The 25,099-nt window shown below is 38.7% G+C and overlaps 1 protein-coding gene across 5 annotated transcripts in view; it reads right to left on the reverse strand.

The window, feature by feature from the left end:
- The window catches only part of SPIC (Spi-C transcription factor), a 50,729-nt gene that overhangs the window by 17,456 nt on the left and 8,174 nt on the right, over positions 1-25,099 (reverse strand). For 3 of the 5 annotated variants that reach the window (XM_079935848.1, XM_079935847.1, XM_079935849.1), the window contains exons 2-3: positions 9,808-9,986; positions 3,516-3,618 (exon numbers count right to left, since the gene is read on the reverse strand). The gene's annotated coding sequence lies outside the window, so the exon portion shown is untranslated. The remainder of the gene's footprint in view (positions 1-3,515; positions 3,619-9,807; positions 9,987-25,099) is intronic. The other 2 variants (XM_079935851.1, XM_079935850.1) reach the window with 1 other exon arrangement.

Here is a 25,099-nt window from a genome sequence, read left to right on the forward strand (position 1 = left end):
GAGAGGTTTTACTGAGATAGCATAGGAACAGAGTAGTAAACACACCCGATGGTAGCTATTAATCACAAAACTGCTCCTATTTACCACACCTGGGACCCTCACCACACCTGGGACCTTCACCACACCTGAGACCTGCAGCCACCTGGCAAGTGGCAGAGCCAGGACTCAAACCCAGGTCTTTCCTGCCATGTCTGGTGCCTCTTCCCAACAACCAGGTTGTGTAAAAATTCTCCATAACAACATGGTAAATCAACTATACTCCAATAAAATTTTTTTTCAATAAAACTTCTTTAAAAATTAAAAAAAAATAGGCAAAGGCAAGAAAACGAATTCTCCATAGGCTCTAGTATTTACTGTAATTACTGTAATAGCTCCCACCACTGCTCACACCAATGGAGGAAACTCCTCTGACACAGGACTGGTAAAAAAAAGCCACCCAGCTCCACAGAGAGGCGGGGAGCCAGCAGATTTACTCTCCTGCTTTCTGTGGAGGCGCTGAAGGAGTGCTGGTTTGTTAGTCCTGTGTTCAGAGCCATGACAGAGCCTGTGCAAGGGCTGTCTCTAGTCCTAAAACAGCTAAGTTCTGACAACCTACTGGTGTACCTGCTGCATTCTAGGCAGGCAGCGGTGAGCTAACCCATTGTGAAATTTGTATACATCTTTATCTGGAACCCCAAGAGCAAGAATGCCTCTCCACTTCAGCCCTTCCAGCCTCAGAAGCTTCTGAACCTAAACCATTCACTGGCCTGGGAAAGGGAAGAGGAATGTCTCCTCCCTCTTACTGGGGTCATCATGCATATTTTCACTTTCTAGTTCACTAAGAAGACAGGCTTGCAAGTGATTCTGCTTCATCTCCAGGCCCTTTTGGCTAGGATTTTTCTTTTTCCTAGCGATTTGTGAGTGGCAATTCCCTATGTTTTAACAAAATCGGTTAGCTGGGCAGATATCTTTCATTATGGAGAAGCGGCCTCCCATCTGATAGGGACGGGGTGGGGAGGGGATTCTCTGAGCTCAGAATAGTTTGGGAAACTGACACATTAATGGGATCCCAAGTTACAGCTGTGTGCCTATAACAGCCTAGACGTTTCTGGTTCCAGTTACTAATCGTCATGATATTTACAGCTTCTCTGTATTTAACTTTTATCAGATAACTACAATTAGCAATGAAAAGACTCACTAAAAGAGAAATCTGTAGAGTGCCTTTGGTATGGTTAGAAAAGAGAGAAACCTTTCAAAGACTTTCTTCAAGGGGTTCTCAGTACTGTTTTGCTCCAGTTTTTTACAACTTTCCTATAATCTTCATTATAACAACCACGATAATATAACCTTACACTTTCATAAGATTCTGTCATTTCCAGCATTCTCTCTGCTATAGTACCTTGCCAACTTTGGGGGGCAGGTGGAGGGAGCAAATCTTACATGTCTTTTGCTTTCCCAAAGCAGGTGGTAAAACACTATAACACAACATAGGGCTTCAGTGGAGGCTGGATGGGTGAATGAGTACATTGTATCACTGAACTCTCACAACCGCCCATAACGCTGGCAGGGCAGGTGTTATTCCCATTTTGCCGGTGAGGAAACTGATGCCCAGGGAGATCAGAGGTCACTCAGTGAGTGAGTGTTAGGTTTAGAATTGGGATTTCCTTGTTCTCAATTCAGCTTTTCAGATATCGTCTCTGGGGAACATTGGCAGATACCAACTAACTTTTTTTTTTTTTTTTTTTTTCCGGTACGCGGGCCTCTCACTGTTGTGGCCTCTCCCGTTGCGGAGCACAGGCTCCGGACGCGCAGGGTCAGCGGCCATGGCTCACGGGCCCAGCCGCTCCGCGGCATGTGGGATCTTCCCGGACCGGGGCACGAACCCGCGTCCCCTGCATCGGCAGGCGGACTCTCAACCACTGCGCCACCAGGGAAGCCCTGTGGTGGCTTCTCTTGTTGCGGAGCACGAGCTCCAGGCGTGTGGGCTTCAGTAGTTGTGGCTCGCAGGCTTAGTCGCTCCGTGGCATGTGGAATCTTCCCAGACCAGGGCTCGAAGCCATGTCCCCTGCACTGGCGGGCGGATTCTTAACCATTGCACCACCAGGGAAGCCCCACAAATCCATCAACTTTGACAGAAGGTTTTGTTCTGTTTTTAATGCTGTGGTTGAGATTAACAAAAATTAAGAAGTCTGACAATACTAACTAAATGAAGAAGATGTGAATCAGTGGGAATTCTTCACATTACTGGTAGGAGTCTAAATTGGGACAATCATTTAGGAAAATAACTAGTTATTAGGAGTATACACAAGAGATACGTTTGTACATGAATGCCAGGATATATGTAGAAAGATGTTAGCAGCCGTGTTAATAATGGAAAAGCTCTGCAAACAACTCATCTCTCTCTCTCTTTCTCTTTCTCTCTCTCTCTCTATATATACACACACACACACAGGATAGATAAATAATACATAGATATATACATATATACACACTGACAAGAGAATGAATAAATTGAGGTGTGTTCACATAATGGAATAATATACAAAAGTGAAAATGCAATAACACAGAAGAATCTTGAACACATAAAGTTCAGTGAAAAAATAAAACCCAGAAAAGCACTTAGAATATGACAGGATTTTTACAAGTTTCAAAAATAAACAACTAAACGATATATTTTTAATCAGCTTTTCTTTTCTTTGTTTCTATTTATCACCTATGTATCTATGTATCTTTCTATCTATCTATCTTTATATGGTGTGTGTGTAAACCAAGTGAATAATAAACACGAACTTAAAGACAGTGAATACTCCCGGGACCGGGCAAGCAGGGAGATGGTCTAGGGAGTAACACACCATTTATTTAAAATGTTTTAGTTTTTGGACCAGGGGATGGTTCATTAAAGTAAAAGCATACATATGCTTTTATGTGTTTCAAATAACATACTAAAATAGTAAACAATAGACAAAGAGAACAAGGGATTACAGAAAGGTTATCTAACAAAGCAAATGAAATTCCAAAAAAGAAAATTCTAAGGAAACAATTTTGCTTCGGGCAATGAAAACACTCATCAGTCAGTGTTATAAAACTACATTTTTATTTTTTTAATTAAAAAATGTTTTTTAATTTTTAAAGTTTTTTGGCTGTGCTGCGTGGCTTCTGAGAGCTTAGTTCCCTAACCAGGGATCGAATCTGTGCCCCCTGCTTTGGAAGCGTGGAGTCTTAACCACTGGACCACCAGGGAATTTCCCCAAATTACATTTTTAATTCTATTAAAACTCCTGCATGATTTAAATATAATCTATAAATTTATGACAGAAATAAAGACGTATGGCAGTAATAAAGATGTATAAAATTTAGAAAACCAGTTCTGTCCTTTTCACCTCAGCCTCCAATCAATTCCTAGCGTTATTTCTTACTTGAAGCCCTAAACTCAAATGGGAATAATTTTGTCATCAGATAACACAATACCTCACATATGAACCCCAGATTCATGTTTCTTGGCATGCTACTTTGGAAAAATATAAAAGCAGACCCACCTGGTTTTAAATACATTTAGTAAGGCATCTTATTTTGTTTAATGAGAAACCAAAGAGCTCAGTTATTTTTCTTTTGCGTTCATGGTGTGAATTCCCAAGGTTTCTGTGGAAAAGAGGAAGTTAAGATTCAGATTCTAGTTGTCAGATCTGCAGTACTAGATGCTACTGTGCCAGAATGTTCATGAATTTGAGAGGATCATTATCAGTTGAGGTCCAAGTGAGAGTCTCCAGGAACTTGGAAAAGGGAAAATCTTGCGCCCATTAGGTAAAACAGCAAGAAGAATAAAACCAACCTCAAAGTCTCCTGAAAGAGAAGGGCAAGGAGGAATATCCAAAAGGAGAATGAGTCATTCAGACGGGAGGGCTGCTACTGAAGGAACAGCCTATTCTAGAACAATCCAAGACGTATCCAGAAGGAGAAGTAATCCGCTTCTGGGCAAAAGAATCGATATTGTGGTGATAGATGCAGGGCGTGGTAGCACATGAGTATTAGAATACTGCAGGAATCTCTAAGACCATCTTTATCGTGAGTGCAGAGCCAGATTAAGGGTGGGCCAGGCAGAACGACAACCTACAATATCTAAATCTAAAATAAGACCACAAATATACAGAGGTAAGGGAAATGTTTTTGGTTTTATTTGTTTTTCTGGTTTTCAGCAAAATCTTTTATTTACCTCCTGTTCCCCAACTACGTCACATGAACACAGGTAGCCAGGTACCTTTGTAAACGTAGAGCACTCAGTATGAATAGAAATCATGCACCTCAGTGATTTTTTAACAAGAAACTTAATGAGTAAAAAGACTTCAGGTGTGTTTGAAATGTCTGCCCTTTACTGTATTCCAATCACTGAATATTATCTGTGTCGAAATTTTACTCAAATGTAGACATGTTTTTTGTTTTTTTGTTTTTGGCCTCGCTGCGCAGCTTGCAGGATCTCAGTTCCTCAACCAGAGATTGAACCCAGGCCCCCAGCAGTGAAAGCACAGAGTCCTAACCACTGGACCACCAGGGAACTCCCTAGACACTTTTTCTTTGCACACTTGCTAGTAACTACCTAGTGTGTTTCAGATCGTGTTTACTTCTGACAGTTGTTCTTCCCAGAAGCTGCTGGTCTTCTTGAGGACAGGATTGTAAGTATTTGGGAAAAAAGGTTTAATAAACTGTGGGCTAGAGGTGAGAAGTGAGACCTCTGAGACACACCCTCTTGTATCCATGGAGGTCTCAGAGCTGCCTTGATTTATTCCTTCAAATAGATGCTGTTCTAGATGCCAGGATATATCAGTGGACAAAGAAAAAATTCCTGTCTTTGTAGCATTTTTGCAGGGGGTGACAGATAATAAACATGGGCATGATGACTAAGTAAATTACATAGCATAGTAGACAATAAGTAGTTTATGAAAAAAGGAAAGCTGAGTAGAGTAAGGAGAAGCAGGAAGGGGAGAGGTTCTCCTTTTAAATAGGCTCATCAGCCATGCCATATTACGATGGTAGCATTTGTGTCAAGACTGGAAGGAGGTGAGGAAGTGAACCGCTCAGCAGCCAGTGAGACGGCAGGTCAAGGGCTGAAAGACAGGTTAGGACCAAGGGCTTCTTGAAGGAGGGAGAGTCACACTTCATTACTGGGATTATATTGGTTGCTTGGGGACACTGAAGAAAGTCATCTTTATTCCACCTTTCTTGCACTCAGAACTCACTCCTAAATGTCACATTACTATTTCAGGCATATCGATTTGAGTGTGCACAAAATTGATATGCCTACTCAGGCTGCCCACTTGTTTCTCTCTCTCCTGATGCCATTAAACATTCAGAGCGGCTTGCTGTGGTGGCGGAGGCATAAGTTTTCCCTCTAGCTTTGGATTGAGAGCTCCTAAGCTTCTACACTGCAATTAAGTCAAAATTGGAAGTGAAATTACACTGCTTGGAATTTTAGCCCAGTTTGTAGCTATCATTTTAATCCCCGAAATTGGATTTAGGGAATCTAAGTTGCAAATGCCCTGTGGCACTTTTAGATAGAAGATAACACAATGGCTTCTACATGGTTACTTCTTCAGTGTTTCAAATATCATGCCCACAGGTATTAAAAAATCATTAAGCCCCTAAGGAGATTAGGCAATCTGAAGGGAAATAAGTAGTAACAACAGAAAATAGAGGTAGCCACACCCTGGGGCTTCTGATATTGGGGTTGTCAGCCACAGGCTTTAAAATAATTATGTTTGATAGTGTTTAAGGAGATAAAACACAAGATTGAAAATCTCAGCAGAGAACTGGAAATTATTATTTTTGTTAATAGCAGACGTTAGGGGCATGACAGATGTGAAGAAAAACCAAATAGAAATTCTAGAACTGAAAAATGCAATAACCTAAAATAAGAACTCAGTACATCCATTCATGTCTTCTATATTCTATAAAATACAACAAACCAAAATAATTTTGTTGACCTTTTCAAAAAAGTTTGACCTTGTTGATTCTATTGTTTGATGCTTTTCTTCTATTCATCCTCACCTTTATTATCTCCTTCCTTTCATTCTCTTTGGATTTATTCCATGTTCCTTTTCTAATCTCTTATTTGAGATACATGTCTTTAATGTTTGTTTGTGCTTGTTTTTTTAACTAATGTGAGCATATAAGGCTAAAAGTAGCATTTTTGCTCTATCCCACAAGTATTATTTTTTCTTTTTTTTTTGTTTTTGTTTCATTTTTTTTCTATTCTATAAGTTTTGATGCAGAGGGCTTTTACTATCATTCTGTTCCAATTATTTATTAACTTTTCATTATTATTTCTTTTTTACCCTGGAGTTAATGTTTTTGATTTCTAAATACAATATCTCAAGGGCTTTTAATTTTTTTAAAAAATAAATTTATTTATTTTTGGCTGTGTTGGGTCTTCATTGCTGCACATGGCCTTTCTCTAGTTGCAGTGAACGGGGGCTACTCTTGTTGTGGTCCGCTGGCTTCTCATTGTGGTGGCCTTTCTTGTTGCAGAGCATGGACTTTAGGCACATGGGCTTCAGTAGTTGTGGCACATGGGCTCAGTAGTTGCAGCACGCAGACTTAGTTGCTCCACGGCATGTGGGATCTTCCCAGACTGGGGGTCAAACCCACGTTCCCTGCATCGGCAGGTGGATTGTTAAACACTGCGCTACCAGGGAAGTCCTTTTAATATGTTTTTTGTTATTAATTTTTAACCCTGAGACCATGTTCTCTAATCATTCACTATTGAGTTAAAAATTAGTAACAAAAACAGAACCCGACAAACTTTCTCTGTAAAAGGCTAGGTAGTAAATATTGTAGGCTTTGCAAAACAATGTATAGTTTCTGTGGCATACCCTTTTTTTTTTTTTTTTTTTTTGGCCACACTGAGCGGCTTGTGGGAATCTTAGTTCCCTGACCAAGGATCTAACCCCGGGCCTAACCACGGGATCACCAGGGAATTCCCTTCTGTGGTATATTTTTTAATGGAATGTTATGTACCCATTACAATGACTCATTTTTAAAATATCAATATGGAACTCTAAGCTACATTATAAAATAAGAAATGCAAGATGCTAGTGTATATATGATAATTCAATTTACATTTTAAAGGCTATATTAAATATTATACGTACTTACATATGCATGGAATATCCTAGAAGGATACATAGGAAATTGTTAAAAATGAGCATCTCTGGGGAAAACTAGGGTTTGGGTACCAAAGATGGGAGACTTACTTTTCACTATATACTTTTTGGTATTCTGAATTTCTTTTTTACAATTTGTATTACCTAGTTAAAAAAGTATAAAACCTTTTAAAAATTATAGGCTGGCATTTTATCATACAACACTATTTTTTTTTCTTTTTGCGGTACGCTGGCCTCTCATCATTGTGGCCTCTCCCGTTGCAGAGCACAGGCTCTGGACGCGCAGGCTCAGCGGCCATGGCTCACGGGCCCAGCCGCTCTGCGGCATGTGGGATCTTCCCGGACCAGGGCACGAACACGTGTCCCCTGCATCGGCAGGCGGATTCTCAACCACTGTGCCACCAGGGAAGCCCCTAGAACTTGAACTTTTAATATAGCAACTAGGATTGCTATTGTTCTTAGTTCATAGTTCAAGGTAGCCAGCTTTATTTATTTTTGCTCCTACATGCTATAGACTAAAAATATATTACCAGAAAGAAAAAAGAAAATTGTGTGCCAAAGTGGTTTAGAAACCAAAAGTCAGAATTTAATCTCTACATTAAGCTGAATATTGGGGAGGTATACACTCAGAAATTAAATTGTGAAAACATTAAAACACACAAACACACACACACACACACACACACACACGATATTGACAATTTTCTAAAAAGATAAAAATTGCCTATACTGATAAAAAAAGTTTTTTAACCATTCTTAATAATTTCTCCTTATTTATTGTTCTATCCCTGTTATAGACAGCATCTTCAAACATTTCCTAAAGTTTATCACAAGTTAAATATTATGTTGACATTTTTAATATTAGTCTTCCTGTTCCACCATTATAATACTTTTGAAAATCTTCAATATTTTTATTTCACTTTTTCAATCATTTTCACACATCCCAATAACTTCTTTCTTAATTTCAGTCATCACTGTTTCCATTTCTTTTATTATTTTTTTTCAGATCAAGATCTGTAATTCTTTTGCATCTGTGATTCAATGCCCATCCTACCATAAAAGGCCTCTTTAACTGTTCACTTCTGTGTTATATTCAGTTCAGTTTTTTAAAAAAATCAGCGTTATTGAGGTACACTAAAAGATAAACTGAGGCACATTAAAATTTACAAGAGTTTATTTGCGCAAACATCAATTTCCAACATGAAAGTGGTTAGAAAATTGTTAGGAGCACCCTACCAACAGGAGCTAAGAGAAAGGTTCTTGTGGAGCAGACAAGGAAGCAAAGCAAGAAAGTTATTTGATTGGCTGTAGCTTAAGCATTTGCTTGTTTTGGGGGAGGCTAGTTGCCTGTTTGCGATTGGTTGCTCTTAAATCTTGTCTTCTTGGATATGAGAGCATTTCCAACTGATTCTGGCTTAAGTTTTGGTTTGCTTATGGAGGCTACGAAGGCATTAGAGCCACCTCAGCATAAAATAGTCTTTTTGTTTAGCTACTTTAACAGATATAATTTACGGTCAATAAAATTTACCCATTTCAATATATAGCTCTATTTAATATTGTACTAGAGGTCCTAACAATTGTAATAAGGCAAGAAAGAGGAATAAAAAAATGTATAGACTGAAAAGGAAGAAGTAAAATTGTCTTTATTTGAAGATGATATGATCAGGGAATTCCCTGGCAGTCCAGTGGTTAGGACTACTAGGTTAGCTTTTACTGCCTAGGGCCTGGGTTCAATCCCTGGTCAGGGAACTAAGATCCTGCAAGTTGTGCATCTCGGCCAAAAAAAAAAATGAAGACGATATGATCAGCTATTTATACAATTCTAAGAAATCCACTAAAAAACTGCTGGTTCTAGGAAATGAATTTAGCAAGGTTGCAGAATATGAGATTAATATACAAAAATCAATTGTATTTCTATATATTGACAAGAAACTATTGGACATTAAAATTTTTAAAATATCATTTATAGGGACTTCCCTGGTGGCGCAGCAGTTAAGAATCCACCTGCCAGTGCAGGGGACACAGGTTCGAGCCCTGGTCCACAAAGATCCCACATGCCATGGAGCAACTAAGCCCGTGCACCACAACTACTGAGCCTGTGCTCTAGAGCCTTGCTCCACAACAAGAGAAGCTACTGCAATGAGAAGCCCGCACACCAGAACAAAGAGTAGTCCCCACTCGCCTCAACTAGAGAAAGCTCGTGCACGGCATCAAAGACCCAACGCAGCCAAAGTAAATACATAAATAGATTTATAATAAAAAATATCATTTATAATAGCATTTTCAAAACATAAAATACTTAAGGGTAAATATGTGTAAGACCTGAATACTGAAGACATTCTTGAGAGAAATTAAAGAGGACCTAAATAAGTGGAGAGTTATACAACGTTCATCGATTAGAAGACAATATTGTTAAGGTATCAAATCTCTCAAATTTAATTATAGAGTCTAGACAATGCTAATCAAAATTTCAGCACATGACTTGTAGAAATTGACAAGCTGATTATAAAATTTATATGGAAGTCCAAAAAATCTAAAAGAAAACAATTTTTCAACAGAAGAACTTTTGTTAGAGGCATCATAAAACTACAGTAATCAATATCATAGTGTGATATTGGCATAAGAATAGGCACAGATCAATGGAACAGAATAGAGAGTCCAAAAACAGACTTACACTTGTATGGTTGATTATTTCTTTAAAAATGAAGCTGGGGGCTTCCCTGGTGGCACACTGGTTGAGAGTCCGCCTGCTGATGCAGGGACACGGGTTCGTGTCCCGATCCGGGAAGATCCCACATGTCGCAGAGCCGCTGGGCCCGTGAGCCATTGCCGCTGAGCCTGTGCGTCCGGAGCCTTAAAAAAAAAAAAAGTAAAAATGAAGCTGGAATAATTTGATATCCAGATGGGAAAAAAGTGAACCCTGATCTTTGCCTCACAACATATACAGAAATTAGTTGATTAGTTGATTCAAAGATTTGAAAAGGTAAAACTATAAAACTTCAATAAGAAAGCATAAGAGAAAAATTTAATGCCCTTGTGTTAGGCAAAACAAAAAAAATTTTTTTTTTGGCTGTGCCGTGTGGCATGCGGGATCTTCCCTAACCAGGGATCAAACCCACACCCCCTGCAGTGGAAGCACGGAGTCTTAACCACTGAACCACCAGGGAAGCCCCAAAATTTCTAAAATAGGACACAAAACACACAAAACCTAAAAGAATAAGAATTGATAAGTTGAACTTCATCAAAATTTAAACCTTGGCTCTTCAACACCCATGAATAAAATTAAAAGCCAAGCCACAAACTGGGAGAATACATATGCAAAACTTATTTCTGATAAAAGTCTTATAGCTAGAACATTAAAAAATTCTAAAACTCAATAATAAGACTAAAATCCAAGTTAAAAAGGGGACAAAATAAAATAAGGGGACAAAATTTTTGAACACACATTTCACTAAAGAAAATATATGAATGATAAACATGAAGTGATGCTCACCAGCATCCTTGTCGTTGGAGAAAAATGCAAATTAAAACCACAATGAGCTACATCTACATGTACACTAGAATGGCTCTAATTAAAAGGATTGAAAATTACCAAATGTTAGCAATGATATGCAGCAATCGGAACCCTCATATATTGCTGGTGGGAATGTAAAATGGTATAGCCGTTTGGAAAGTAATTTGTTAGTTTCTTATAAAGTTGAACATGCACCTCCTGTTATGACCCAACCATTCCACTCCTAGATATTTGCCTGAGAGAAATGAAAACATGTTCACACAAACACTTGTATGAAAATGATCATTGCAGCTTTATTCATAATAGCCCCAAATCGGAAATAACCCAAATTTCTGTCACTCATGAATGAATAAACAAATTGCTGTAGAGCCATGCAATGGAATTTTACTCAGGAGAAAAAGGAACAAATTATTGATATACACACGTTCAACATGGATAAATCTCAAAAGCTTTATGCTAAGTGAAAGAATCCAGGCACAAAAGACTACAAACTTTAAGATTCAATTTATATGAAATTCCAGAACAGGCAAAACGATAGTGTCAGAGTCCAGATCAACAACTGTCTAGGGTTGGGGAGACTGGGAGAAGGGACTGGCTGCAAAGGAGCACAAGGAAAATTTGAGGGAAGGGGGGTTATGGAAATGTTCTATATTGTGATTGTGGTGATGGTTACCTAACTGTATACATTTGAACCAATAATAATCAGAAGATATGATGAACAACTTTATGTCCATAATTTAAAATTTATATGAAATGGGCAAATTCTTTGAAAAACACAACTTACTGAGGTGACATCAATAGGAGGGTTTTTCTAAACTAAGTACATTTGTGAAAAAGAAGTTAATGCTGGCAAACAAACCAGCGTCATACATGTCAGAAGTGTGAAGAGGGTACAATTAGGACTTTTTTTTGTTGTTGCTGTTTTGTTTGTTTTGTTTTGAGCTAATATGTTGAAACCATATTTATCCCTGCATTTTTTTTCGTTTTTTGTTTTTTTGGCCACACCGCACAGCTTGTGGGATCTCAGTTCCCTGACCAGGGATTGAACCCAGGCCATGGCAGTGAAAGTGCCGTATCCTAACCACTAGACCACTAGGGAACTCCCTATCCCTCCTTTTCTTAGGAACTTTATCAATGAATACTATATCGTTTTCAGAAAAAATTCAGCTATATTTCTATATTTGTTTACCAGAAACCGGGAGACATGTATTGTTCAAATTAATTATAAAAGCCCCCCAAAATTAATTATAAAAGCACAAAAGAAAAACAAATGATTAAATATATTAAGGACATATATAACTCAGTATGAAAATAAGTATATACCCAAGATATTAAAAAATTATGATAGAAAGAACAGTCTCAAAGAATTTTTTTTCTTTCATCCTGTCTTTGCAATTCCCAGTTTGGCTTTGGTAGAAAAATCAAATCTTACTTAATATGTCTTTATGAACATCTGGTAGTGGGTAAGAGAGAAAGACAGGTCTCTGGACTGAATTTTTGGTTCCTTTAAACAGAAAACTATTAAAGAAATTATACCCCCCCTATTTTTCTTACACTTAAAAAAAGATAAAGCTAAAATTGAATCTGTGAATTATTGACCTTGCTTCTGTGTATCTGCACTCATTCAAACTCATTAACATACTATATTTCCTCCTGTAAGTCTTCTCATCTATTTTTGCTCTTTCTTTTTTCTCAACTTAAGAAATCAAGAAAAATCGTTAAGAGCTCAGACTCTTTTTATTTTTAAATTTTATTTAGTTTTGGCTGCATTGGGTCTTTGTTGCTCCACGTGGGCTTTCTCTAGTTGTGGTGAGCGGGAGCTACTCTTCGTTGAGGTGCACGTGCTTCTCATTGCGGTGGCTTCTCTTGTTGCAGAGCAGGGCTCTAGGCGCACGGGCTTCAGTAGTTGTGGCATGCAGGCTCAGTAGTTGTGGCTTGCAGGCTCTAGAGCACAGGCTCAGTAGTTATGGCACATGGGCTTAGTTGCTCCGTGGCCTGTGGGATCTTTGCAGACCAGGGCTTGAACCCGTGTCCCCTGCATTGGCAGGCAGATTCTCATCCACTGAGCCACCAGGGAAGTCCAGAGCTCAGACTCTTAAGGTTGGGGACAGACTCCTTGGGTTGAAATCCTCACTCTGCCATTTTCCAAAGTCAATTTTTCCTATGCCTAATATGAATAACAATAACAACATCACTGACATTATTTATTATATGGCCCAGAGGGGTTAAGTAACTTGGCCAAGGTCACATAGCACTATCTACCTGGAAAAAGCCTCACCTCTATGGAAATACTTTGCAGAGGCAAATTAATCCAGACCCTCCCATTCAAATCCGGGAAAGCAAAACTACATTCAACCCACCAGTGTTGATTGCATGTGTAGAAACAGGACAAGACTTCTGCCCTTTGGACCTTGATAGTCTCAAGAGGAGGTGAATGAGGAAACAGTCCAACTAGTTACGCATGAGAAATGACATGGGAAAAAAGTTCGGGGAGCTTAGTTTTAAGCATGGATGTGGGGTGAGGGCCTGGAGTGAATCAGGAAAAGCCACAAAGAGGAGGAATATTGGAAAGGGAGCCTTAAAACACACTCTTCAGAATCATCTTGAACCAATGGACTCTGCCAATGTCTGCTAACACAATTTTTGTAGTAGCCCTTCCAAAGTGGATTGGCAAAGCTAGTCTGGTGTACATAGGGTGACCAGCTGTCCCTGTTTGCCTGGGACTGAAGCATCTCCCAGGATGTGGGACTTTCAGTTTTGAAACTGAAGAGTCAAAGCAACCCTGGGCAAACTGGAAGAGTTAGTCGCTGCTGCAGAAGTAAACTATAACAATGCTTGCTAACATCTGTTGATTACCTGTAATGCGTTAGATGCACACTGTTCTAGGAATTTTCCACGTTTGCTCATTTAATTCTCCCAATAACCTCACCCCCATTTGAATACTATCATTAGCTCCATTATGCAATGAAGGAAATCAAGGCACACAAATTCTCAAGGTCATGCTTCCGGGAAGTGTTGGGACCAAACCCAGACATTGTCCTGCTACGGTTGACCTTTTTCACTATTGTTCTATCCTGGGCAAACATCAAAATAGCCAGCTGCTGAGGATCTTGGATCCCCCAGGAAAATGGGAAAGGTCAGACCTGAGAACCAAAGCATTAAAAATGTCTTTTAGTTTGATCCCAGCATCTCTAGACTCCCAAATCCATGACTCTCTAGGGCAAAATTCCTCCTGCATTGGATGAAGTTCTAGGTCCTTAGGACAGTTTGCAATGGGTTCTTACTTGTTCCCAGGCAACTATGGTTTAAATGGGACTCAATCTCAACACTGCTTAGCTAATATTTTTATCTCTTTTAAAAAATAATTATCATTAGTTGAGAATGTACTATGCACCTGGCATTGCTCTGAACGCCTTGCCTATATTAAATCATTTAATCCTTATTTCTTGCATTAGTCATATACATGCCTGCAGAAGAAGAGAAATTTGAAAGTTAGCTTTTCATCTTCTTTCAAAATTGGTGATGGCTAGTTGGATAAAATAAGTCCATGGGGAATGGAACATATATTGATGCTTCAATGAGTATTTCTCCTAGTATATAAGTGATTTTGTTTTCTCAGAACTAATCTCTGCTTTTGCAATATTCTGATTTATAACCTATTTGTGTCCCTTTTAAACACAACTTCATTCTCCCAGTCAAAGGTCTTCTATGGAAGTGTTCTTGGTGATTTAGAAACTCGTGATCTTGGTGTAAAGGAGCTTTGGAAATGTTGTTGATTGCTTGCTTGTTCTTAAAGTTTTTATCAGGCAGTTTATATGCCCTCCATGCTTTAGGGGAGAATGAGAAACCACCAGCATCTGTGGTCTTTGTTGAAAGATTGACTTAGAGCACTAATGCTTTGAGGGAGAATGGATTTGAATGGAAGGGGCATTTTTTCCTAATTCTCACCCATCCATCAGATCCTTGGATTTCTGTTGCCAGAATGCCCTTACTTTCAAATGGGATTTCCATTTCTCCTCAATTTTTATGTTGCCATAGGACAAACAGTCATAAAAATTCACGTCCCCTGCCAACCACCCCACTCAGAAACTTCATTATTTTCCTCCTTCAAAACTTCTAAGGAGGGAGAAACCATAACTTTCCTTTGAAAATCAAGCCCAGTGAATCAAAAACCTTTATGGTAAGGGAAGGCAATCACAGCTTGGATTCTTCCAGTCAATCTCATCAACAGTAAATTATATTTATAGCATTCTGTACACATCATTGCCGAAAATGTACTGTCCTGTGTCCAGAGCAGTGCCTGGCACCAACCAATAAATGCTTCTTTTTGAAACCTTTGTATTTTAAAATAATTTTAAACTTTAAAGAGCTTCAAGAACAGTACAGCTTCAGCAATTGTTAATGATTTGCTACATTTGCTTATCTCACTTTCTATTTTTTATCCATACATAAAATTTTAATGAATCAACAAACATCATGCTCCTTTATGTCTAAATAGTTCAGTATCTATGTCCTTTAAACAAGGACATTCTCTGATATAGCTGTGAAATAACAGAAGACATATATTGGTCTCTGCCCCCAGTTCCTGATACAGAGCTACTGAAACCTTTGTAAATTCCTAAGTGATAAGACAGAGCACTAGGCACATCTTTTGTTCTATTGAGGTGACTCTGGGTGGGCTCCTGGATGGCTCCTAGAGGCAGGCTGGTCACGAGAAAGACCAAGCCACGATTAGAAGCTTGGAATTTTCAGCCGCACTCTCCATCTTGCAGGAAGAGGAGAGGGATTAGAAACGAAGTTAATAATTGATCATGCCTACGGGAGGAAGCCTCCATAAAATCCCAATAGCGGGACTTCCCTGGTGGTCCAGTGGTTAAGAATCCGCCTTCTAAGGCAGGGTATGCAAGTTCGATCCCTGGGGGACCTAAGATCCCACATGCCGCAGGGCAACTAAGTCCATGTGCTGCAACTACTGAGCCGTGCCACAGCTAGAGAGAAGCCTGCACACCACAATGAAAGATCCCGTGTGCTGCAGCTAAGACCCAACACAGACAAAAATAAATAAATAATAAATATATATTTTTTTAAGTTAAAAAAAAAATCCCGATAGTGTGGGATTTGGAGAGCATCCACGTAGGTGAACTCATCCACACTGGGAGGGTGACGCACCCCAACTCCATGGGGCCAGTAGCTCCCGCACTCAGGATCCTCCCGGACCTTGTTCTATGTTCTTCATTTGGCTGTTCATCTGTATCCATTATCATATCCTTTAATAAACTAATAAACACAAGTGTTTCCTTGAGTTCTATGAGCCACTCTTGCAAATTAATTGAACCCAAGGAGGGGGTCATTGGAACCTCCCATCTACAGCCAGTTGGTCAGAAGCACAGGTGATAAGCTGGGCTTGCAACTGGTGTCCGAAGTCAGTATGTCAGGTGAGGGCGTGGGGGGCAGTCTTGTGGAACTGAGCCCTTAAGCTGTGGAATCTGATGTTATCTTCAGATAAACAGTCTCAGAATTGAGTTAAATTACAGGACACCCGGCTGGTGTCACAGAGAATTGCTTGGTGTGGGGAAAAAAATCTCTTGGTGACCAGAAGCATCAGAAGTGAAGTGTTTTGTGTGAGTAGTAAAGGAGACTCACAGGGAAGAAACACACAGATGGAAAACTGAGTTTTTTCCTTTTTAATAACCATGGTGTAATTATAAGGTTTGGGAAATGTATTTCAGTTATAAGACTCACCTAACATATTGTTTATATTTGAATTTCATCAATTGCCCCCAGAATATCCTTTATAGCAATTTTGACCCCTCTTCCAGGATCCAATTCAAGATCACACATTGCACTTTGTGGCTGTTCTCTTTAGTCCCCTGTTAACTTAAAACAATAAAACGGCCATTATTTCACCAGCAAAATGAGTTTATTCAGGAGCAACAAGGACTTGCAATTCTGGAAATGCATCTGTGGTGAACCCACATACAAGTTCGGTAAAGCAAAGAAGGGGAAACTATTTTGTAGAGGAGAAGGGGAAGTTGGGAGGGACTTTTATAAACAAAATGTTCACTGGAAGAAACTGGGAGTTAGAAGTATAGTGGCTTTTCATTGGCTGACTTATGATAGTCTCTCATTGGCTGAGCTCTTGCCAGACAACGACAAAATCTTTCTTCCTTCTGCTGGTGGTAGTAAAGTAGTCACTTCCTGACAGAGATGTAAGTTGTGTCTCTTCCTGTTGGAATCTGTATTGATGTGGAGTGGTACATGCAAGAGACGTCCCCCTTCTGGTCGCCTGACTCCATTTTAGTGAAATTTCTTCTTAGTTTTCATAGCTTTTATTAATTAATTTATTTAAATTTATTTTATTTATTTATTTGGCTGCATTGGGTCTTCGTTGCTGTGTGCGGGCTTTCCCTAGCTGTGGCGAGCGGGGGCTACTCTTCGTTGCAGTGCACACGTTTCTCATTGTGGTGGCTTCTCTCGTTGCAGAGCACGGGCTCTAGGCGTGTAGTTGTGGTACGTGGGCTCAGAAGTTGTGGCTTGCGGGCTCTAGAGCACAGGCTCAGTAGTTGTGGCGCACGGGCTTAGTTGCTCTGCGGCATGCGGGATCTTCCCGGGCCAGGGCTCGAACCCGTGTCCCCTGCATTGGCAGGCGGATTCTTAACCACTGTGCCACCAGGGAAGTCCCCTTTCATAGCTTTTAAATCTGCAGAAATTCCTCAGCTTTTCTTTGTCCTTCATGGCATTGACATTTTGAAGGCCAATTGTTTCATAGACTGTCCCTTCGTTTGGTTTCCTCACAATTAGATTCAGATCATGCACTTTGGGCAGAAATGCTACACATATTGTGTTCTCAGTGTGTCCTATCAGGATGCAAATGACCTCAGTTTTCTCCACTACTGGCAGTATTAACAATACATGCTTCTTGAACTGAGTAGGTAAATTGAGGACACATAATCATATACATGGATTTTATAATTCTTTCTTATCCTCCATTTGTATTATTAAAAACCAATCTGTTCTTCAAAATCTTACTCTGATGAATCCCATAGGTGGGATTTAGTCAGAATGGCTGAGAGCACAGGCTTCAGTACCTGACACAGTGGTTCAAATCCCTGATTCCACTTAGCAAATATGACCTTGAACAAATTGACCCCTTAGTTTCCTCATTTGGAAACTGATCATAATGAGAGTGTCTGCAGTTTGTTCATCTGTAATGAGGATTCAAGGAAGCAGTAAATGTAATAAAGCACTTAGCTCTTGGCTGGGCACAAAATAAGTGCTCAAAAAAATTAGTGATTGTTATTATTATAATTAACCCATACAATGGCAAGCAGAGACAGCTGGTTCTCCCTAAAAACTTCTTGACTTCTTTTGCCATTGGGAAGGGGCCATGTGATCAATTCTGGCCACAGGACTGTAGGTGAAGTGCCATGTGCCACTTCTGGGCTGAGGACCTTACAAGCTGGTGCTCTTCCCCTGCCACAGTGACCTTGAAGCCTGCATGTTCCAGATGGAGTAGCTACAAGGTGGAGATAGTTGCCTATTTAAACTGGTGTGGGGAAAAAATCTCTTGGTGACCAGAAGTGTCCTAAGTGTTCTGTGTGAATAGTAAAGGACACTCACAGGGAAGAAACACATAGGTGGAAAACTGAATTTAAATAAATAAGAAGTAAACCTTTTTGTCTTAAGCCATGGATATTATATTTTACTATAGTAGAATCTAACATTTCCTTGATTAATTTGAGTAGCATGTCCACATAATGTGTAAACAACGATTTGATAATTATGCAAAAGACTAAAATATACTGTTGATTCTATCCTTAATGACAGTTAACTCTGTGTTTTTACTGATACTTATTCAACAAATATTTCTTGAGCACTAACTGCATGCCTGATTGTCCTGGCAAGTGGCAGGAAAACCAGGCAGAGTTCCTGTAATCATGAGGGTGATAGTCTAGTCAGGGAGACAGGCCTTAATCAAACAATGGCATAGGCAAATGCATAAGTGTAACCAGTCTTAGGCTATGAAGAAGGGAGAGGACCACAGTGCTATGAGAGGCTGAAAGTGAGAAACAGATCTACCACTAGCAATGGGATCTTGGAACACTAGGCTTAATAGCCTAGTAGTTTCCCTGTAAAATGGGTACATTGGCCTAGCTGGTCCTGAAGGTCCCTTCCAGCTCGCATAGTCTATATTTTTGTGTGGATTCCTCTTTTTTCCTTGTGTGAGCATTTTTTAATTGAAAAAAAAAAAAAACTAATTTAGCAGAAACATTGGCTAGCACATGAGGCAATGTGACTTCTTTTCTTACTGCTAATTTAAATCCAGTAGTGTTAGGCAGCCTCCCTCAATGTTTTTGCTGAAACTTTGGAATAATGCTTACTAATCATCTTCAGGGGAACTTTGTGAGCTATGAGTAAGCAAGTTTCATTGAGTGACAAAGGCAGGAGGCTTACATCCATTTAGCAAAGATGACCCTCTCCGGGGGTAGAATTTGAAAAGCCCCTGAAGAAATCTGAGGGTGGGGGAAATATTTCCCCCTCTAGCTACCTGAATTCCCATATTATTTGTAACTTCAGAAAATCCTGGAACAACAATGAAAGTTTTTACTTGGGAACAACACTGTTCTTTTTTTCTGATGCTTCAGTGTGAATGTCTTATGGTAGCTGGAAGTCACTGAGGGATAAGGAAGGGAAAGAACTCAGAAAGATCTGGAGCTTGAGGGACTTGGCCAGAAAACGCAGATATGAGTCTGTGTGCAGAGGTCTTGTGCTCTAGGAAGGCCCTGGCTGCCAGGCTGAAGAGACCACCCACAGTGAAGGATCCAGGGATAACAACTCTACCTCACAATGTTGCCAAGGGCCAACAATGAGTACCTGGCATGTTTATTACCAAGGAAGTTCACTACCTTGTACCAAGCACCATAATAATGTGAAATAGTAGTCTTATATAATCTAAAGAAAGAAACAAAGTACTTTTAAGTCAGAAAAATAAGGGGTATGATTTTTCCCCCCTGTAATGACTGGAGGTCTTTGCTATGAGTTTCATAACACTTGTATACCCTAGATAGGTGTCAAAGAGGCAAACGACAAAAAAATTAGCACAAGCTTCAATTCATGTGACTTTGATTCCCACGTTGATGCCAGCGAAAAAGCCAATACATAACTGCAAAATAACTTTAAGAAAAATTACATGACTAAGCAAAGCTGGTATTAAAAGGCCAGTTCTTCTTTTTGTAAAGGACTCGAAACTTGCTAACATAATAGGAGCAGTTTTCTCATGCCCATAGAACCATTTTCACATCCCACATCTTGCCAGTTTGGTATTTCCTTCCTTTATTGCTGAAAAGATTGTCAGACATTTTGAAAGGAGAGAAGTCAATTAAAATGCATTTAGACGGTTCTTTAAAAATGCTGATAGGACAAGGCAAATTTAAGATATCAGATACAATAAAATATGAGGGTTTTTTTTTTTTTTTTTTGAGAAGGCAAGGAATCTTAGTGTTCTGTATCCTTGAGGGAAAATGCTATATTTTGTTAAAAGTAAATATGTTGTTTTCATTCATTCAAGCAAAGTAATTTACTTTACTTCATATTATTGTTGAGTTGTCTCAAACATTATGTCCACATATAGCTTGTAAGTAACTCTTCAAGGAAAAAAGAAAAAAAACCCCACATTTCTCCATGATAATACACATATCTAGGATTCTGAGGGGACTTTGGGGACCCAGTGATTTTCACAGCTTTTTCTTTTTTAATCAGTGGAACTAGTTTCTATGTTAAGACTCTCACGAGGAATGTCAATATATAAAACACATGAAAGTCGCCCTGGCGGGAGAGGTGATTGAGGACCCCAACCCAAACTCAATCCAGTATTCATTTCAAATAAACTTTGCTTCACTACTTTATCACCAGAGTCCATCGAAGTATCTGGCAGAAAGATTTGTTGAAGAAATATATTATGCTGCCTCAGTCAATATCAAATAGAGATCATCACTTATAATACATATTAGAACATTTATAAAAATAAATAAAACCTAAGTATCCATCAACAGATAAATGGATAAAAAAGCTCTGGTATACATAAATACAATGGAATACTACTCAGCCATAAAAAAGATGGAATTTTGTCACTTGCAGCAACATGGATGGATTGGAGGGCATTATGCTAAGTGAAATAAGTCAGACAGAGAAAGACAAATACTTTGTCACTTATATCACTTATATGTGGAATCTAAAAAATACAATAAACTAGTGAATATAACAAAAAAGAAGCAGACTCGCAGATATAGAGAACAAAGTAGTGGTTTCCAGTGGGGAGAGGGAAGAGGGGAGGGGCAACATAGGGCTAGGGGCTTAAGAGATACAAACTATTAGGTATAAAATAAGCTACAAGGATATATTATACAACACGGGAAATATAGCCAATATTTTATAACTATAAATGGAGTATAACCTTTAAAAATTGTGAATCACTATATTGTACACCTGCAATTTATATAATATTGTACACCAAGTATACGTCACTAAAAGAAAAAAATAAATTAAAAAATAATGTAATAATGGAAACTATTTAGTGTATTATTTTCAATAATAGTAATTGGCCAGGTAACAGCCTTAAGACACATTTTAGTACTTGGCAAAGCAAAGTGAATTCGTTTTCATTTGCGAAGTATATTTTGAGTTGGAGGGACGGAAGACTTTAATATCAATTAATATCAGTCCCCTGTTTGAACACCCCAGACCCGCTTCTTTCCATCTGTGGTACTTAACCTCACTTTCCTCAGCTGTAAAGGAGAACAATAACATCAATTTTGATGTCCATTAATAAAACCCCCTTTTTTCCATGCATACCAATAGGGTTCACATGAGGTTAAGGGGACTCTATAGCAGTGCCTCATCGTGTGTGCTTACGGGATGGGAGGTACGGAGGGGGTGGGATGACCCATCTTGAGCCAATGAATAGAGTGTTGTTAAATGGATTGAGACCCAACTGGGAATATTTGGACTTTAGCTGCAGAGGGTCTACCAGTTTGCATGAAAGACTCTGGAGCTTCCTAAAAAGGCTCTTATTCCAAGGGAATTAGTTACTGGAGGAGAGAGCCAATTTCGAGTGTTGTGTGTTGTCTATCACTCAGATTTGAAGAACTTGTGCATCGTGTCAAAACCAAGAACTGGACAAGCTGTTTTGACACAAAAGTTTTAGTAGGACATCGTAGGGGAAGGAATGTCCTGTTGTTCTCTGTAGTGCAGTGATAGTGTTACCGAATCAGGTCCGGCTGCTCGCTGCTCAAAAATCAATACAGAGAGAGAGAGACAAATGTAGGTAGAAATGAAAGTTGCTTTTAAGCAGAATGCTGGCAATCTGGAGAGATGGTGGACTCAGTGTTCCCCAAAAACCATTTCCAAAGATTCTGCTCAGCCATGAAAGTTGTTAAAGGGAAAAAGGGAAGTAATCTCAGTTAAGCTTTGAGATAGGGGGTCAGAGTCGTCGCCATCCCCCACTGTGTGCAGGCTTGTGTGCGGGCTCGTCAGCCTGTGATTTTTCTTCAGATGCTATCTTGTTCACACAGTTTGTTTATGAGGTTACTGAAGGGGGAGCTAGGGAAGAGATCTGGTCATCTGTTAATCACTTGTTCTTCATTTCTACTTCTTTGATCTACAGAAAGAATCAACAGATTAAGCAAGGTACTGTGTGGATGAAAGATCTGAAAGGTGTGCTAGGGCTGGAGATGAGTAGAGCATAGGGTGCCTGGTTTAAGGTTAGTGACAACACTAAACGTCCTCCTGCACCTCTTCCTGCCAAAACTAGCACAGTGTGAGCCTCCCTGTGTGATGGCACCAAAATGTCCACCTGTATCTGTCCCCATTACTTGGAGGCTGAGATGACATATCTGTGGGCTTTGTAGGGGGGCTAAGGATCTTCTAGTCACATCTAGAAGACAGAACCTAAGAAACGCTCTTTATTAGTGTTAATAAATTTCCACCTTTTCATTTCACTTTCTTCCCCCATGCCTCCCCAGCAGAACATTTTGCCAACGTTAAAAAGAATGAGGTAAATCTATGTGTATTGATATAGAATATCAATATTCTATATCAATATCAATATATAGATATCTATATCAATATATCAATATCAATATATAGATATCTATATCTATATCAATATATAGATATATTATTGCTAATTGTAAAAAGATACAGAACAATGTAAATATTATGCTTCCATTGATAATAAAGGAATTATACAGGTATATGCATGGAAGACATTGGAAGGATACACAAGACCATTTATAGTGATTAATTCTGAGAAGGTGATGGTGTGGAAATCTGGGGCAAGAGAGACTTCTTTATTTACTCTTTTTGCATTATTTGAATTTCTTTTTTTGGACATATCTACATATATATGTTATTACATATCACATATATGTAACTTTTTAAAAACTATGCATTGCAAAAAATAAAATTTAAATTGACTAAGTTAGTCTGAACTTTCTCATATTGACTATTACTATCTATCCCAAATAAAAGGAAAAGAAGGACATACCATTTAGAAACTATGTAAATATTTTCAGTTTTCATATATATGAAAAATATTTTCATACATATATGAAATATATATATATATTAATAAGGAAGTTCCTTATTTTGGGTAGGCTGCTTTCTTTCCCAGAAGCAGAACACAGCAATAGTGCTTAAGAGGTCTGGTTCTGATGTCAAACAGCTTGGGATCCGATCTTAGCTCTGCCACTTACTAGCTATATGTCTTGGGTAACTTAACCTGTCTAAGCTTCAATTTCATTGCCTTTAAAATGTGGGAGAATAATAGTATCTACTTTTTAGGGTTATTTATGAAGAGTGAATTAAGTAGTGCAGTTGAAGCGATTACCATACTGGCTGACCCACGGTAAGCACTTGATAAATATTAGAAAATGCATTATGGTGAAAATAAAGGGCACACAACAGTGAGGATTCGTGGGAAGCCAATATTTGTTTCCCTTTTTGAAAAATGTGGACAGCCAGTGACAAATATGGATAATAAAACACATTTAGAGACGTTCCATTTGTGTAATTAACAATCTAGTAATTTCCAATCACTGGTTGAAGTTTAGGTCTCTCAGTGATGGCAGACCTTTGAGTGTTGAATGGGGTGTGGATAAAACGGCAGAGTTTCCCAGTCAGTTTAGAAGAGACTGTGTTACCTATGTTATCTACTTGTCTTTCTGGATGCTCTTACTGTTCTCAGTTTCCCCATGTGTCACTTAACAAGGTGGAAAGAACCATGGACTGAAGAGAAAGAGAATAATTTAAGCCTGATTCTATAACTAATGAGCTGGGTGACCTCAGGGCCATATTGCCCCTACTTGCAAAACAGGGAGACTGGCCCGGATGATCACCAAGTTTTTTCCAGATCTAACAATTCTACAAAAATGCCACGCCTGCTTAGCCCTTCTGGTCTCTACTGAGTCTATATCCTGTGTTGCTCCATTCTGATGAACTCAGGCTGCGAGGTGACAAGAGAGCTTTGCAAAGCCTGAACTAAAAATAACCTCCTCCATAAATATTTTATCAGAAGCTAGAGAGCTAAATAAAATAAAAGATAATTAAAATTCAGTATTAATGTCTGTATTCTGAGAATTTCACTTTGTTATTCATTTTGTGAACAGAAGTAAACAAAATTAAGAATGAAAATCCTTCGGAGTGTAAATGAAAGAAACAGATTTAAATTACTAAAATTTACTAAGAATAAGATTCATTTTGCTTTATGTCTCCCATTCAATTGATACGGTACTGTTAACAGGTGTACTCATTTAGCACATACTTTCCAGCATTTTGCAGAGATGTTATACCTTATGTGTAATAACGATTAAGGTGCTTTCCATTTGTGGAGCTGGTGTTTCATAGTTTACCAAGAGATTTTGTAGTTTAATAATTTACAACCAAAACGTCTATCTGGTCAGGAATTTGATAATATACAATACAGCTCTTTTCTCTTGTTAAAATGATAAATTGATATTTGAGTTAGAGTTTATTTTATAAAGCAAATATTGCAAGTTAGTAAAAAAATAAAAAACTGTTCAATAGAAATGCAAAATAGGGTGGTATGTTCTGGAATGCTTCTAACTTTTTTCCCACAATAGTGAGTTAGGCAATATTCAAAGAACTTCCTTATTTTAACTTTAAAACAACTTCTCTATATCAATAATAAAGATTCTTTGTTTTTCACCAGGCAGGGAGGTCACTTCAATATTTGATATGCAACATGGTATTTGGTATAAGGCGTGTTGTTTAACCAGGCTATTGAAATCGCACTATAATACCAGTTCATATGCTATAGGACCAACCTTTTATTCTCTATAATGCCAAAGTTCTGGGTACTTGCATAACATAACTGGGTACTTGCATATACACAATGATAACCAATAATTGTAGATGGGTCAAACTCTAAGCACCA

Source organism: Stenella coeruleoalba, assembly GCF_951394435.1.
Source record: "Stenella coeruleoalba genome assembly, chromosome: 11".
NCBI classification, from domain to species: domain Eukaryota; kingdom Metazoa; phylum Chordata; class Mammalia; order Artiodactyla; family Delphinidae; genus Stenella; species Stenella coeruleoalba.